Genomic DNA, 14,651 nt, shown 5'->3' with positions numbered 1-14,651 from the left:
TAAATCAACCAACTCAACATTTTTTATACTACAGCAGTATTCCTTTCTAGATTCAAGTAGCATTTTTCTTCATAGGATCTTTGAGGTTAATTTGGGTATTTCTAATAGTCAGAATGACTTGGTTGCTCAAAGTTGTTCTTAGTTTAAAGATTTTAATATTGCTGTTACTGTGTACAATATGTTCTCTTGGTTCTTCTCATTTCACTCTTCACTATTTTGTGAAGGTGTCTCCATGCTTTTCTGAAATAATTTCTTATAGCAGAGTGATATTCCATCATGAACATATACCACAATTTGTTTAGCCAGTCCCCAATTGATGGGCATCACTGCAATTTCCAGTTGCCACCACAAAGAGAGCTGTTAGAAATATTTTAGAACATTTAGGCTCTCTTCCATTTTCCCTAATCATCTTGGAAACAGACCTAATAATGGTATTGCTGAGTCAAAAGGTATAGGCAATTTAATAACTCTTTGGGTATAATTCTTAATCTCTCCCCAAAATGGTTGGATCAGCTCACAGATTTTTTTCATATCCCTTCCAACATTTGTCACTTTCCCCTTCTATCACTTTAGCCAGTCTGATGGGTGTAAAATGATATCTCAAGGTTGTTCTAATTTGTATTTCTCTAATCAATAGCAATTTAGAGCACTTTTTCATATGACTATAAATTATTTTGATTTCTCCATCAGAAAACTTCCTGTTCATATCCTTTGACTATTTATTAATTGGGGAATGACTCGCACTCTTACAGATTTGAGAAAGTTCTTTATATATTTGAGATATGACCTTTTTCTGAGGACTTGTTTATAAAAGCTTTTTCTGCTTTCCTTTTGATTGGCTATATTTGTTTTATTGGTTCAAAACCTTTTTAATTTAATGTAACCAAAATTATCCATTTTATATCTCACATCACTCTCCATATGTTGTTTGTTCATAAATTGTTCAACTAGCCATAAGTCTGATAGGTAGTATGTTCCATATTCTTCAGATTTACTTGTAATATCTCCCTTTATATCTGGGTCATGTATCCATTTGACCTTATCTTGGTAAATGTGTAAGATATTGGTCTATGCCCTGTTTCTTCCAGACTGCTTTCCAGCTTTCCCAACAATTTTTTTTTTTACCAAATAATGAGTCTTATCCCCCAAACTTAAGTCTTTACACTTGTCAAACACTGGGTAACTATATTTGTTTGCTGCTATAGATTGTATGTTTAGTCTATTCCACTAATCTACCTTTTTATTTCTTAGCCAGTACCAGATAGTTTTGGTAATTACTGCCTTATAATATAGTTTAAGATCTGGTATTGCTAAATTTCCTTCCTTTACATTTTTTTCCCATTACTTCCTTTGATATTCTGCTTATAATTTCTTACAGCAAAATAGTATTTCAATACATTCATATACCACAACTTGTTCAGCCATTCCCCAGTTGATGGACATTCTCTCAATTTCCAATTCTTTGCTGTTACAAAAAGAGCTGCTATAAATATTTTTGTGCGTGTAGATCCTTTTCCCTTTTTTATGATCTCTTTGGGATGTAGACCTAGTAGTGGTAGATTTCTTCATACATTTCTAAACAACTTTAAAATAACCTATCAAGCTGAATTCTGGGGTGGCATAGCCAACAAAATATTGGGGCAAGTCATTTTCCAGCCCAAAACAACTTGGGAAGTTGGAAGAAGAGGTCTATGATACTGGGGTGGGGGATAGTTGAGAGCACAGTGAGGCAATATACCAGGTATGGACCTGGGAGGCTCTGGCAACAGCAGCAGCAGCAGCAGTAACAGTTTTGGGAGCTCTCACTGCCCAGAGAAGGTAAAGCAATTGGATGACTAGTCAGAAAGAGATTATAGGAGATGCGTGTGCTGAAGCTGGGTGCAGTAGTGAGTGCTGTTGGGCAATTCCATTGCCCATTACTTAGTTCTGGGTTGCAGTACCAGGATGGAGAGGAGCATTAGCACTTGTGATTGCAAGGGAGCAGGATTAATACAGAGGTAAGGATCAGAGGCATAGATCAGAAGAGCAGTGACCACACCTCTCCTTGGATCACACCACCTTGGAAGCACCAGAAATTTATAGACCCCCAGAACTAGCTGTGAAAACAGCAGGGCAAAAAAGCCTGAAGCTTGGAAAAGTGAACTCTCCTCTTGCCAGATGAGCAGAACTCAACTAACATAAAATCAAAGCCAAGAAATAGGTTGGAAGAATGAACAAACGACATAAAAAAGAAACCTTACCATAAAAAGTACTATGGTGACAAGGAAGCTTAAGAAACAAATTCAGAAGAAGACAATGACATGAAAACATCTACAAGCAAATCCTCAAAGGAAAAATGCAGATTGGACACAACAAGAAATCCTGGAAGAGCTAAAGAAAGAGATTTTTATTTTTATTTTTATTTATTTGGCTAGGCAATGGGGTTAAGTGACTTGCCCAGGGTCACACAGCTAGTAAGTGTTATGTGTCTGAGGCTGGATTTGAACTCAGGTCCTCCTGAATCCAGGGCTGGTGCTCTATCCATTGCACCACCTAGCTTCCCCCTAGAAAGAGATTTTTAAAAGAGCAAAAAATGATTTTAAAAATCAAATCACCTGGTTCTGCTTATCTCACTCTGCTTCAGTTCATATGAGTCTTCCCAGGTTTTTCTGAAACCATCCTGCCCATCATTTCTTATAGTATTCTATCACAATCATACACCACAACTTGTTCAGCCATTCCCCAATTAATGGGCACCCCCTTAATTTTCAGTTCTTTGCCACTACAAAAGAGCTGCATATTTTCTTCCTTTTCATTTGATCTCTTTGGGATACAGACCTAGTAATAGTATTGTTGGATCAAAGGGTATGCATAGTTTCATAACCATTTGGGCATAGTTCCAAATTGTTTTCCAGAATGGTTGGATCAGTTCACAACACCAAGTGTGTTAGTGTTCCAATTTTTCTACATTCCCTCCAACATTTGTCATTTTCCTTTTCTGTCATGTTAACCAATCTATAAGGTGGTACATCAGAGTTGTTTTAATAGTGATTTAGGGCATTTTTATATGACTATAGATAGCTTTGGTTTCTTTTCCTTAAAACTGCCTGTTCATATTTTTTTTTTACCATTTATCAATTGGAGAATGACTCATTTTTTTATAAATTTGATTCAGTTCCCTATATATTTAAGAAATTAGGCCTTTATCAGAGAAACTTGCTGTAAATCCCCCCTCCAATTTTCTGTTTTCCCTCTAATGTTGGTTGCATTGGTTTTGTTTGTACAAGACCTTTTTAATTTCGTGTGATCAAAATTATCCATTTTACTTCTTGTGATCCTCTCTATCTCTTGTTTGAGCACAAACTCTTCCCTTATACATAGATCTCACTAGTAAGATACTCCATGCTCCCCAAATTTGCTTATGATATCACCTTTTATGTCTAAGTCATGTACTCATTTTGACCTTATCTTGGTACTTGGTGTGAGATGCTCATCTATGCCTAGTTTCTGTTGGACTGCTTTCCAGTTTTCCCATCAGTTTTTGTCAAAGAGTTAGTTCTTGTTCCAAAAGCTTGAATCTTCAGATTGAAATTAAAGCAAGTATCAGGAGGTATTTTGCACAATTATATGCCAACAAAACTGACAATTTAAGTGAAATGAATGAACATTTACAAAAATATGAATTGCCCAAATTATCAGAAGAGGAACTAGAATACTTAAACAACCTGTCTTAGAAAAAGAAATTGACTCCTTACTTATGATCTCAAGCCAAGATGGCAGAGTAAGAAGTAAGTTGCTCTTACCTTCCCTTTTTAACCTCTGAAAGCCCAGAAAATATCACCCCCCAAAAAATCCTGGAACAGCTGAACCAGAAGAAAGATGGGGTGCAGCAGTCCAGTAGCCCAGGTAGCCTGAAGGATTAACAGGAAAGGCCTCTCTTGCCCTGGGGGAAGGGGAGCAGTACTGAATGGGAGATGTTCCAGCAAGCTAGTGGAAAGCCCCACCTCAGCATACCAGGAGGAGATCCTGAAACCCAGGTGGTGGAGCAGGCAAACACCAGCCTAGACACCCAAGTGCCTCAATGAGGGCAGGGGAACTGGTGGAAACCAGCTTACAAAACCACCAGGTACCTTGGCATTCTACAGCAATTGGCTTTCCCAGTTCCTCAGCAAAACTAAGGGAATCAGTGCTCCTAGGGGCCCCAGGTGGATAACCATCCTGCAACATCTATCTGAAAGGAGCTGAAGAAAGCAAAGGGAAGGAAAGGCCCAGGTGAGCAGGAAATCTCCAAGAGCCACACTACCCTAGAGTTCCAGTGTTGCTAATTCCAGCCCAATACCAGGTAAGCTGCCAGAACCCTACAGCCTCCAACTGCCAGCATTGAAGGCCCCAGCACACAAAGCCAGTGACCAGGCCCTAGGCTCTGAACACAAGAAACTTGGGTCAGTGCCCTCTGCTCCCCAGCAGGGGAGCTCAATTTCTTTAAAGGCCAGGAAATAAGCAAACACCATGAGCAAAAAGAAATTTATGACAGATTCTTATTACGGGAAGAGTGAACATCAGGGCAGAAATTCTGAAGAGGACAACATTGTCAACAAACCCACATCTGGAATCTCAAAAGGGAATATGAACTGGTCTGAAGTGCAAAAATCCTTCTTAGAAGAGCTCAAGAAAGATTTTAAAAGTCAAATGAGAGAGGTAGAAGAAAAAATGAGAAAAGAAATGAGAGGTATGCAAGAGAGAGTCAATAGCTTGGAAAAGGAAGGACAAAAAATTAACTGTAGAAAACAAGTCCTTAAAAAACACAATTGGCCAACTGGAAAAAAGTACACTGAAGAAAACAAGTCTCTAAAAATGCAATTGGCCAACTGGAAAAAAAAAGTACACTGAAGAAAACAAGTCTTTAAAAATACAATTGGCCAAATGGGGAAGGAGACACAAAATCTAATAGAAGAAAACAATGTGTTAAAAATTAGAATTGGAGGGGCAGCTAGGTGGTGCTGTGCATATAGCTCCAGCCTTGGAGTCAGGAACACCTGAGTTCAAATCTGGCCTCAGACACTAGACATTTAACTAGCTGTGTGACCCTGGGCAAGTCACTTAACTCCAATTGCCTCACCAAAAAAAGAGCAAAACAAAAAACAAAAAACAAAAAACAAAAAAAATTAGAATTGAGCAAATGGAAGCTAATGACTCTATGAGAGAGCAAGAATCAGTCAAACAAAAATGAAAAAATGAAAAAATAGATGAAAATGTAAAATACCTCATTGGTAAAACAACTGACCTGGAAAATCAATCCAGGAGAGACAATTTAAAATTTTTTGGTCTACCTGAAAATCACAATGAAAAAAAGAGCCTGGACAGTATCTTTCAGGAAATCATAAAGGAAAACTGCCCTGAGGTCCTAGAACCAGAGGGTAAAATAGCCATTGAAAGAATTCACCATTCACCTCCTGAAAGAGATCGAAAATTGAAAACACCAAGGAATATAGTAGCCAAATTCCAAAATTACAAAGTCAAAGAGAAAATACTGCCAGCAGCCAGAAAGAAACAATTTAAATATCATGGAACGACAGTCAGGAATACACAAGACCTTACAGTTTCTACATTTAAAAGACCGTAGGGCATGGAATATATTCTGAAAGGCAAAGGAGCTTGGATTACAACCAAGGATCAACTACCCAGTGAAAATGAGCATGATCTTTCAGTGGAGGGACTTCCATACCTTCCTGATAAAAAGACCAGAGCTCAACAGAAAATTTGATCTTCAAAATACAAGACTCAAGAGAGACATAAAAAGGTAAATGTGACAGAAAGAAACAGCATGTTATTAATAAAGAGCAAACTGTTTACATCCCTACAAGGGAAGATGACACTGTAACCTTTGAGAACTGTATTGTTATTATACCACATTAAAGGGGTATACATAAAGGGGGTGGGCATAAGTTGTCTTTGATGTAATGATAAAAAAAATCTAATCAAGTGGGTTAAATGAATCCAAGTAAGTGGATTAATCTGATCTAATTAAGAAAATGTACTGAGAGAAAAGGAAAGGAGGACATAGGTAAATTACATTACAGGAAAAGGCACAAAACCCGATTCCAGTAGAGGGAAAGAAGGGAGAGAGATGAGCATTTTTTGAATCTTACTCTCATCAGAGTTGGCTCAAGAAGGGAATAACATAATCAGTTAGGTACTAATATTGATAAACTAACCCTTCTCAGAAATACAAGGATCTAAGATATCTCCAAAGCTCATTATGGAAAATGCTATCCACATCCAAAGAAAGAACTATAGAGTTTGAATGCAGATTGAAGCATACCATTTGTTTTTTCTTCTGTTGTGTTTTGTTTCCTCTTTCTGGTGGTTCCTCCTACTGGTTCTAATTCTTACTTACAACATCACTAATGTAAAAATATGTTTCATGGGAATGTATATGTATGGCCTATATCAGATTGTGTGCCATCTTGTGGAGGGGGGTAGAGAAGGAGGGGGTGAAAAATTTAAAACTCAAAAGCTTATTGAAGTGATTGTTGATACATTTTTAAAAAATTAATTAAAAAAAAGAAAAAGAAATTGAACAAGCCATAAATGAACTCCCTAAGAACAAATCTCTGGGACAGATGGATTTACAAGTGAATTCTATCAAACATTAAAAGAACAGTTAATTCTAATGTTATATACACTATTTGAAAAATAGGCAAAGAAAGAGTCCTACTAAATTTCTTCTCTGACACAAATATGGTTTTAATGCCTAAGCTAGGGAGTCAAAAATAGAGAAAGAAAACTATACACCAATTTCCATAATAAATATTGACGTTAAATTTTTAAATAAAATACTAGCAAGGAGACTACAGCAATACATTGCAAAAATCATACATTATGACTGGGGAATTTATACCAGGAATGCAGGACTGGTTCAATATTAGGAAAACTATAAACATAGTTGATCATATAATAACAAAAATAATAAAGTCATATTATTACATCAATAGCTACAGAAAAAGCTTTTGGTAAAACACAACACCCACTCCTTTAAAAAAAAAACACTAGAAAGCATAGAGATAAGTAGTAGCTATGGCTATTTTACCCTTTGGTTCTAGAACCTCAGGGCAGTTTTCCTTTATGATTTCCTGAAAGATACTGTCCAGGCTCTTTTTTTCATTGTGATTTTCAGGTAGACCAAAAAATTTTAAATTCTCTCTCCTGGATTGATTTTCCAGGTCAGTTGTTTTACCAATGAGGTATTTTACATTTTCACCTATTTTTTCATTTTTTTGTTTTTATTTGACTGATTCTTGCTCTCTCACAGAGTCATTAGCTTCCATTTGCTCAATTCCAATTTTGTTTTTTGTTTTTTGTTTTTTTTCCCTTTTTTTTGTGAGCAAACATTATGTGTGATGGGAATAAACTAGAATCCCTTCCAATAAGATCAGGGGTAAAGTAAGGATAGCCATTATCATCATCATTATTTGATATTGTGCTGGAAATGCTGGCTATAACAATAAAACAAGAAAAAGAAATTGAAGGAATAAGAATAGTCAATGAGGAAACAAAACTCACTCTTTACAGATGATATAATAGTAGGGAACCCAATAGAATCAACTAAAAACTAGTTGAAATGACAACCTTAGCAAAGTTACAAGATATAAAATAAATCCACATAAATCATCTGCATGTCTACATATTACCAACAAAACTCAGCAAAAGGAGATAAAAAGAGAAATTCCACTTAAAATAACTGGGAGTCTATGTACCAAGTCACACCTAGGAACTACCTATATCTATCTATCTATCTATCTATCTATCTATCTATCTATCTATCTATCCATCTATCCATCCATACATACATAATTACAAAACACTTCACACAAAGAGAAATCTAAATAATTGGAGAAATATTCATTGCTCATGAGTAGACTGAGTCAATATAATGAAAATGAATATTCTGCCTAAATTAGTTTACTTATTCAAGGAATTACCAATCAAACTTGTTCAGTCTTTTCAGTTGTGTCCAACTCTTTATGGTCCCATTTGGAGTGTTCTTGACAAAGATACTGGAATGGTTTGCCATTTCTTTTTCCAGCTCATTTTACAGATGAGGAACTGGGGCAAACAGGGTTAAGTAACTTACCCAAGGTAGTAAGTGTCTGAGACTGGATTTGGACTCAGGAAGAGGAGTCTTTCTGACTTCAGGCCTGGCACTCTATCCACTTTGCCACCTAACTGCCCTTCCAATCAAACTACCAAAGAATTATTTTATAGAGCTAGAAAAAAAATACTAAAAAAATTCATCTGGAAGGACAAAAGATCAAGACTATCAATGGAATCACTGAAAAAATGTGATGGAAGGAAGGGCTAGCAGTATCAGATTTCAAACTATATTACAAAGTAGTAATTATCAAAACAATTTGGTACTGACTAAGAAAAAGAGTGGTTGGCTACTGGAATAGAGTAGGTATACAATATATAGTAGTAAACGACTATAATAATCTAGTATTTGAGAGATCTAAAGATCCAAGTTTTTGGAACAAGAATTAACTATTTGACAAAAACTGATGGGAAAACTGGAAAACAATCCAGCAGAAACTAGGCATAGATGAACATCTCACACCATGTACCAAGATAAGGTCAAAATGAGTACATGATTTGGACATAAAAGATGATATCATAAGCAAATTAGGTGAGTATGGAAAATTTTACCTGTCAGATCTATGGATAAGGGAAGAGTTTATGCTCAAACAAAAGATAGAAGAGGTCACAGGAAGTAAAATGAATAAGTTTGGTTACATGAAATTAAAAAGGGTTTCTGCAAACAAAACCAGTGCAGCCAAGGTTAGAAGGAAAGCAGCAAACTAGGAAGAATATTTATAGCAAGTTTCTCTGATAAAGGTCTTATTTCCTAAATATATAGGGAACTGAGTCAAATTTACAAAAACAAGTCAAAGGATATAAACAATTTTCAGAAGAAGAAATTAGTTATATGTAGTTATATAAAATATTTCAAAAAACTAATAATTAAATAAACACAAACAAAAACAACTCAGAGATACCACGTAACATGACCAAAAAGGAAGATGACAAATGCTGGAGGTGATGTGGAAAAATAGGTACACTAATTCACTGTAGTAGAGTTGTGAACTGATCCAACCACTCCAGAAAACAATTTGGAACTAAGCCCAAAGGGCTATAAAACTATGCATACTGGTTGACCCAGCAATAGTGCTACTAGGTCTATCCCAAATAGATCAAAGAAGAAGTAACAGGACTTACACATACAAAAATATTTATAGAAGCTCTTTTTGTAGTTGCAAAGAATTGGAAATTGAGGGAGTGCTTATCAGTTGGGGAATGACCCATATACCACAAGTTGTGGTATATGAATGTGATGGAATACTGTTGTGCTACAAGAAATGATGAGTCAGCTGTGTGACCCTGGGCAAGTCACTTAACCCCATTGCCCATCCTAAAAAAAAAAAAGAAACGATGAGCAAGATGGTTTCAGAAAAACCTGAGAAGACTTATATGAACTGATTGCAAAGGGAAGTGAGCAGAACCCAGAGAATATTGTACACAGTAACAGCAATATTGTAATGATGATCAACAGTGAAAGATATATCTACTCTGATTAATACAATTATCCACAATAATTCCAAAGGATTCATGATGCAATATGCTCTCCATCTCCAGAGAGAAAACTGATGAACTCTGAACACAGATTGAAACATATTTTTTCCCTTTCTTTATTTTTCTAGATTTTTTTAACATGACTAATATGGAAATGTTTTGCATGACTTCACATGTAAAATAGGCATCATATTGCTTGCTTTCTCAGGGATGGGGAGGGACCAAAGGAAAGAAGAGAATTTAGAACTCAAAATAAAAAAATGAATGTTGGAAAAGTAATAACAAAATGGAACCTAGATTTAAAATAACTGTAATAAAAATTACTAAACAAAATAATTGCTGGATTCATTTGGAGTAAAAAAAAAGCAGACGATGGGTTCTCTTAGAATTTGAGAAGACAGAAAAGAGTGCAGCAGATCTGATCTGTTATAGGGAGGCAGGGTAACAGAAACTATGCCTGTGTGCAGTTTTCTTTTTACAGAGCAACTGATTGTAATTTTTTGTAGAATAAATGGCAGAAGTATGTATAGAATAATTTTACATGTATACATATATACATACATATATATATTTATGTCTAATGGTAGCTGTCTCTAGGGCCAGGTGGGGAGGAAGGAAGAAAAAAAGGAAAAAAAGAAATTTATACAATCACTTTGTTGTGTATTTGGAGGGAATAGCAAGTTATACATGGTGGATTTGCAGTTTCATGTGCAATCAACTTTTTTATTGTACTGTGTTATGGAAATGCTCATTTTGTTCCATGAATTAAAAATAAAATAAATTTGTAATACAAGAAGAAGAAGAAGAAGAAGAAGAAGAAGAAGAAGAAGAAGAAGAAGAAGAAGAAGAAGAAGAAGAAGGAGTAGTAGTAGTATATGGCAGAAGCAAGTACATGCTTCTTGGGAGGATGGGTCACAGACAATGCTTGTGACCCCCATTCCCTATGTAGATAAGCGGGAATTTTGAGTTGCTTAGGTTAAATGACAGCAGGATCTACCCTTCGTGTCAAAGAAGGGATATTTCCTGCACAGTTTCAGTTTTGGGGATCGAACATTTTAAGAGAAAAGAGTATTTCCTGATGGACCATACTTCTTGGAGAAAAATAAAAGAGGATCATTTTTCTTTGGTAAGTCTCTCTTCAGGCTAATCCAACCTGCTTCCAGCAACAAGGTGATTTTTCTAAAGCACAGGCCTTACATGTCATAGTGCCACCTCATCTCTTCTCAATGAGCTCTGGTCTCCCTATTGCCTTCAGGATCAAATATAAACTACTTTATTTGGCATTGAAAGCCCTTCAAGACCTGGACCCTTACTACCTTTCCAATCCTCTTATGTTTTACTTTCCACTACCTCCTCACATCCTTCTGCTCACTTTATAATCCAGTTATGCCGCCTTACTTACAGTGCCTTGAATAGGACACTTCAGCTCCCATCTCTATGCCTTTTCACTTGTAGTTTCCCACACTTAGAACGTTCTGCCTCTTCTCCACCTTTTAGTTTCTCTGTCTTCCTTCAAGGTTCAGGTCCTATTTTATCTGCTCTAGCAGGATTTACCTAGGCCCCCCTCCCCTCAGCTGCTAATACCTTCCCTTCTCTGAGTATCTTCCATCCTCTCTCAGAAATAAAATAAATTTGTAATACCAAGAAAAAAAAAAGAAAGATATGGCAGAAGCACATAAATGCTTACAAAATACTTGGGAGGACAGGTCACACATAATGCACTCTCTGTCTCTGTCTCTGTCTCTGTCTCTCTCTCTGTCTCTGTCTCTCTCTCTCTCTTTCTCTCCCTCCCTCCTTCTCTCCCTCCCTCCCTCTCCCTCTCTCCATCTCTCTCTTTCTAGATGACTGTTTAGATAAATATGTCTTATGTATAACTAGTTGTTTACACATTATCTCCCTCATTCCAATATGCTTTTGCCTTTCCTTGTATCCGAAGCACTTAAGTACAGTGCCTTTCGGCTCACAGTCAAATCTTAATAAATGATTGTTGATGACTCAACTCTTCTCCATAGCTCTTGTGAAGCATCTTATTTGAAAAGCAGTATCAACGAATTACTTAGACTGAGGGGGTCTGATAGAAGGAGAATTGTTTCCCATGCAAACCCCATAGCATTGTCTTGTGAGGGCAGTCTAAACAACAGGATAATATCATGAATTTTGAGACGATCATGAAAGTAACTGTTGGAAAGACTCCCTGACATATTGAAGTGTTTCTTCCCAGTGGCAACCTCAATACTATTAGAGTATTTTGTGTACTTTCTGTGTTTATTTATAGACTCTTATTATTTTCCTTTTGCATTTTCTGTTAGGGGAATAAAGATATAACCTCTACCCATGCACATTGCTACCTTGAATACCTGTGGGGGAGCTGGGGATCTTATTACTCACATTCGGGAAAATTTACAAATTAGGAGATTTTCCTGGAGGAACTGCAGTTTAAGGCAATGAACCAAAATGACTTCATTGGGGTCAGCATTCTGGATCAAACTCAATATGTGTAAGTCCAGAGTTTTGGTGGGCCTGGTTTTCATCTAGAATTGACACAAGCATACAGCATCATTAGTGAATAGATAAGGAATCATTTCTTTATTGAAAACAATTTTCAAAAGAATTGCAAATTCTAAATGACCACGTGTAAACATTCTATAAATACCCTTAAATAGGAATAACTGAGGTTTTACTTCACACCATTTAAGTTGGCAAAGATGACAAAAATTATGTATAGTCAATGTTGGAAGGGCTGTGGAAAGACAGGCATACTGAAACATTGAGAACTTGTACTTCTATTCTGAAAAACAATTTGGAAGTTTACAAAATAGAAAAAAAGAGATGGCTCTGACCATGCTGTCTGATACAGTGTTCTCTCTACTGGGCATCTACCATAAGCAAATTGGAGACAGAAATAAAGGTTCAATATGTACTAAAATATTCATAGCATCACTCTCAGTGCTAGAATTGAAAAAGGTTAGACAATGGTTAGCAAACTGTTTAGACAATGATTGTAGAAACTATTGCACATGTATGTGTTGTGGAGGACTAGCTAATAGGGGCCCAGTCCTTCAAGTATGTGTAATCTGTTCTATCTGGTGCCAACCCATGTGTATGCATGAGGAGTGTGCCTGTGGACATAGCCACCATTTCAGAGTAGGACAGATATTCTATGACTTTTTCCTGTCTGTTTATTTTGTGGGATGAAAAGCCTTTTAATTGGGCAAGGAGTCAGAACTGACTCACGTGTCCAAGGGAGATTTGTCTCTCTTTCTGGTTGACCATAAAGTATAAGGAAAAATCTTTGAACTATAAAGGGCTGGTGACCTCCACATTTTGCCTGGCTGATGGGTGGATGCCCTCATAAGCAAACCTGTGTCCGAGATGGGCATTTCTCCTGTTTCTCCCTTCTTTCCTTTGGTACAGGACCTTGTGAAATCCCCAAAAGTCAAAAGAGACACTAGCAATACAGCAAGCTGAGCTGGGGAAAGCACCAATTCTGAGTGACTGTGTGACCCTTCCCAGCATTTAATTTACCTGACAGTAACAAATGACAAATATGGGGACTTGGGAGCAATATGAGATTTGTGTGAGCATCCACAGAACAAAATAAGTAGAACCAAAAAAATAATTCTACAGAAATGTAAACAAAAAGATCCCTAAAGGGAAGCTGAACTTTAAGGAATAGAAAAGGCAGGAACGGTACTGGACAAAAGATAACAAAATATTTTTCCTTCTTCATGGCAGAGAGGTGAGAGATTAAGAAAGAATAGTCCATTGTCAGGGTTACTCTAGGGGATGTTTTTGTCTAATTATTTTTCTTTGTCACAAGAGATGCTCCAGTCCAGAGGGGAGTGGTTGAAATGCCTATGATGTAAAGACAAAAGACTTCAATAAAGTGTATTGAGTAAAAGAAGAAAACATTGAAGGAGTTAAAACCCAGGGGGCACTGTCAAATGTCCCCAACTTGACCAGCAGGGGACAAGTAAGTTGATATAACAGCCCTGGTGACTACAGTTTCCCTCTAAGTCCTCCTCTTTCATCTTCTAACTTATGCTAGAGGGAATATATATCTCACGTCACAGTAGACATGCAAGTCCATTAATTGAGTCCAAGTTCATTCTGAGGTAGCAGCATCAATCATCTTGCCTGGTTTGCATCTTCCTCTATCTAGGGGGTGTACTCCCCCTCTCCACGTTTGCACAATATTTGTCCTATCCTTCACCCAGTTACATGGCCACTAGGTTAACCTACGTCAGGTTCTAATCATGTCTTATCTGAACTATTGCAAAAGCCGACTAACTGGTCTTCCTTTTGTGGATCTCTCCCCTGATCAATCCATCCACCAAATATATACCAAAATAAATGTCACTCTTTTGCTCAAAAATCTTCCATGGTTCTCTATTGACTTTAGGATAAAATACAAACTTAGACAGATACTTAAAACCCTCCACAATTGGGCTTCAGCCAACCCTTTCAAACTTATATCACATTTCTCTCCTTTATGTACTCCGTCTTTTAGATAAACTGCTCTACACGCTGTTCTCCAAACTTAGCATTTCACCTCTGGCTGGTCTCTGTGCCTTCTTACAGGCTGTCTGTTTAGAATGCATCCCCTCCTAACTTCCACCTCTTAAAGTCTTTAGCTTCCTCCAAGCCTTAGCTCAGATGTCTTCCTACAGAAATCCTTTCTTCATTCCTTCAACTACTGTTCTCTCCCTTCTCAAATTAGCTTGCCTTAACTTGTCTGTGTTGATATTGTGTCTGGTCAGCCTGGGCTATGGTCAGTCATCTTAACACGTCTTACCACTGGACTCTGATGACTTTTTAGGAGAGAATGAGGCTGATGACTTTGCCTAGCTCTGCCTCACTTAAATCCAATTCACTTCCAAGTCAAGACATCACTTTTGTGATGCTATTGGTCCTCTTCCAGAAGGAAGAACAGTCTATTCAACAGAATGTAAGCTTCTTGAGGGCAGAGACTATCTTTTATTCCCAGCACCTGAAGCTATGACAGTAGGCACTCAGTAAAATTTGTTGAATTGACATTGACTTGC

The sequence above is a fragment of the Phascolarctos cinereus genome, unplaced genomic scaffold (genome assembly GCF_003287225.1).
Source record: "Phascolarctos cinereus isolate Bilbo 61053 unplaced genomic scaffold, phaCin_HiC Scaffold_7;HRSCAF=346, whole genome shotgun sequence".
NCBI lineage: Eukaryota > Metazoa > Chordata > Mammalia > Diprotodontia > Phascolarctidae > Phascolarctos > Phascolarctos cinereus.
The sequence above is the reverse complement of the archived record's forward strand: the minus strand, read 5'-3'. Positions refer to the sequence as shown.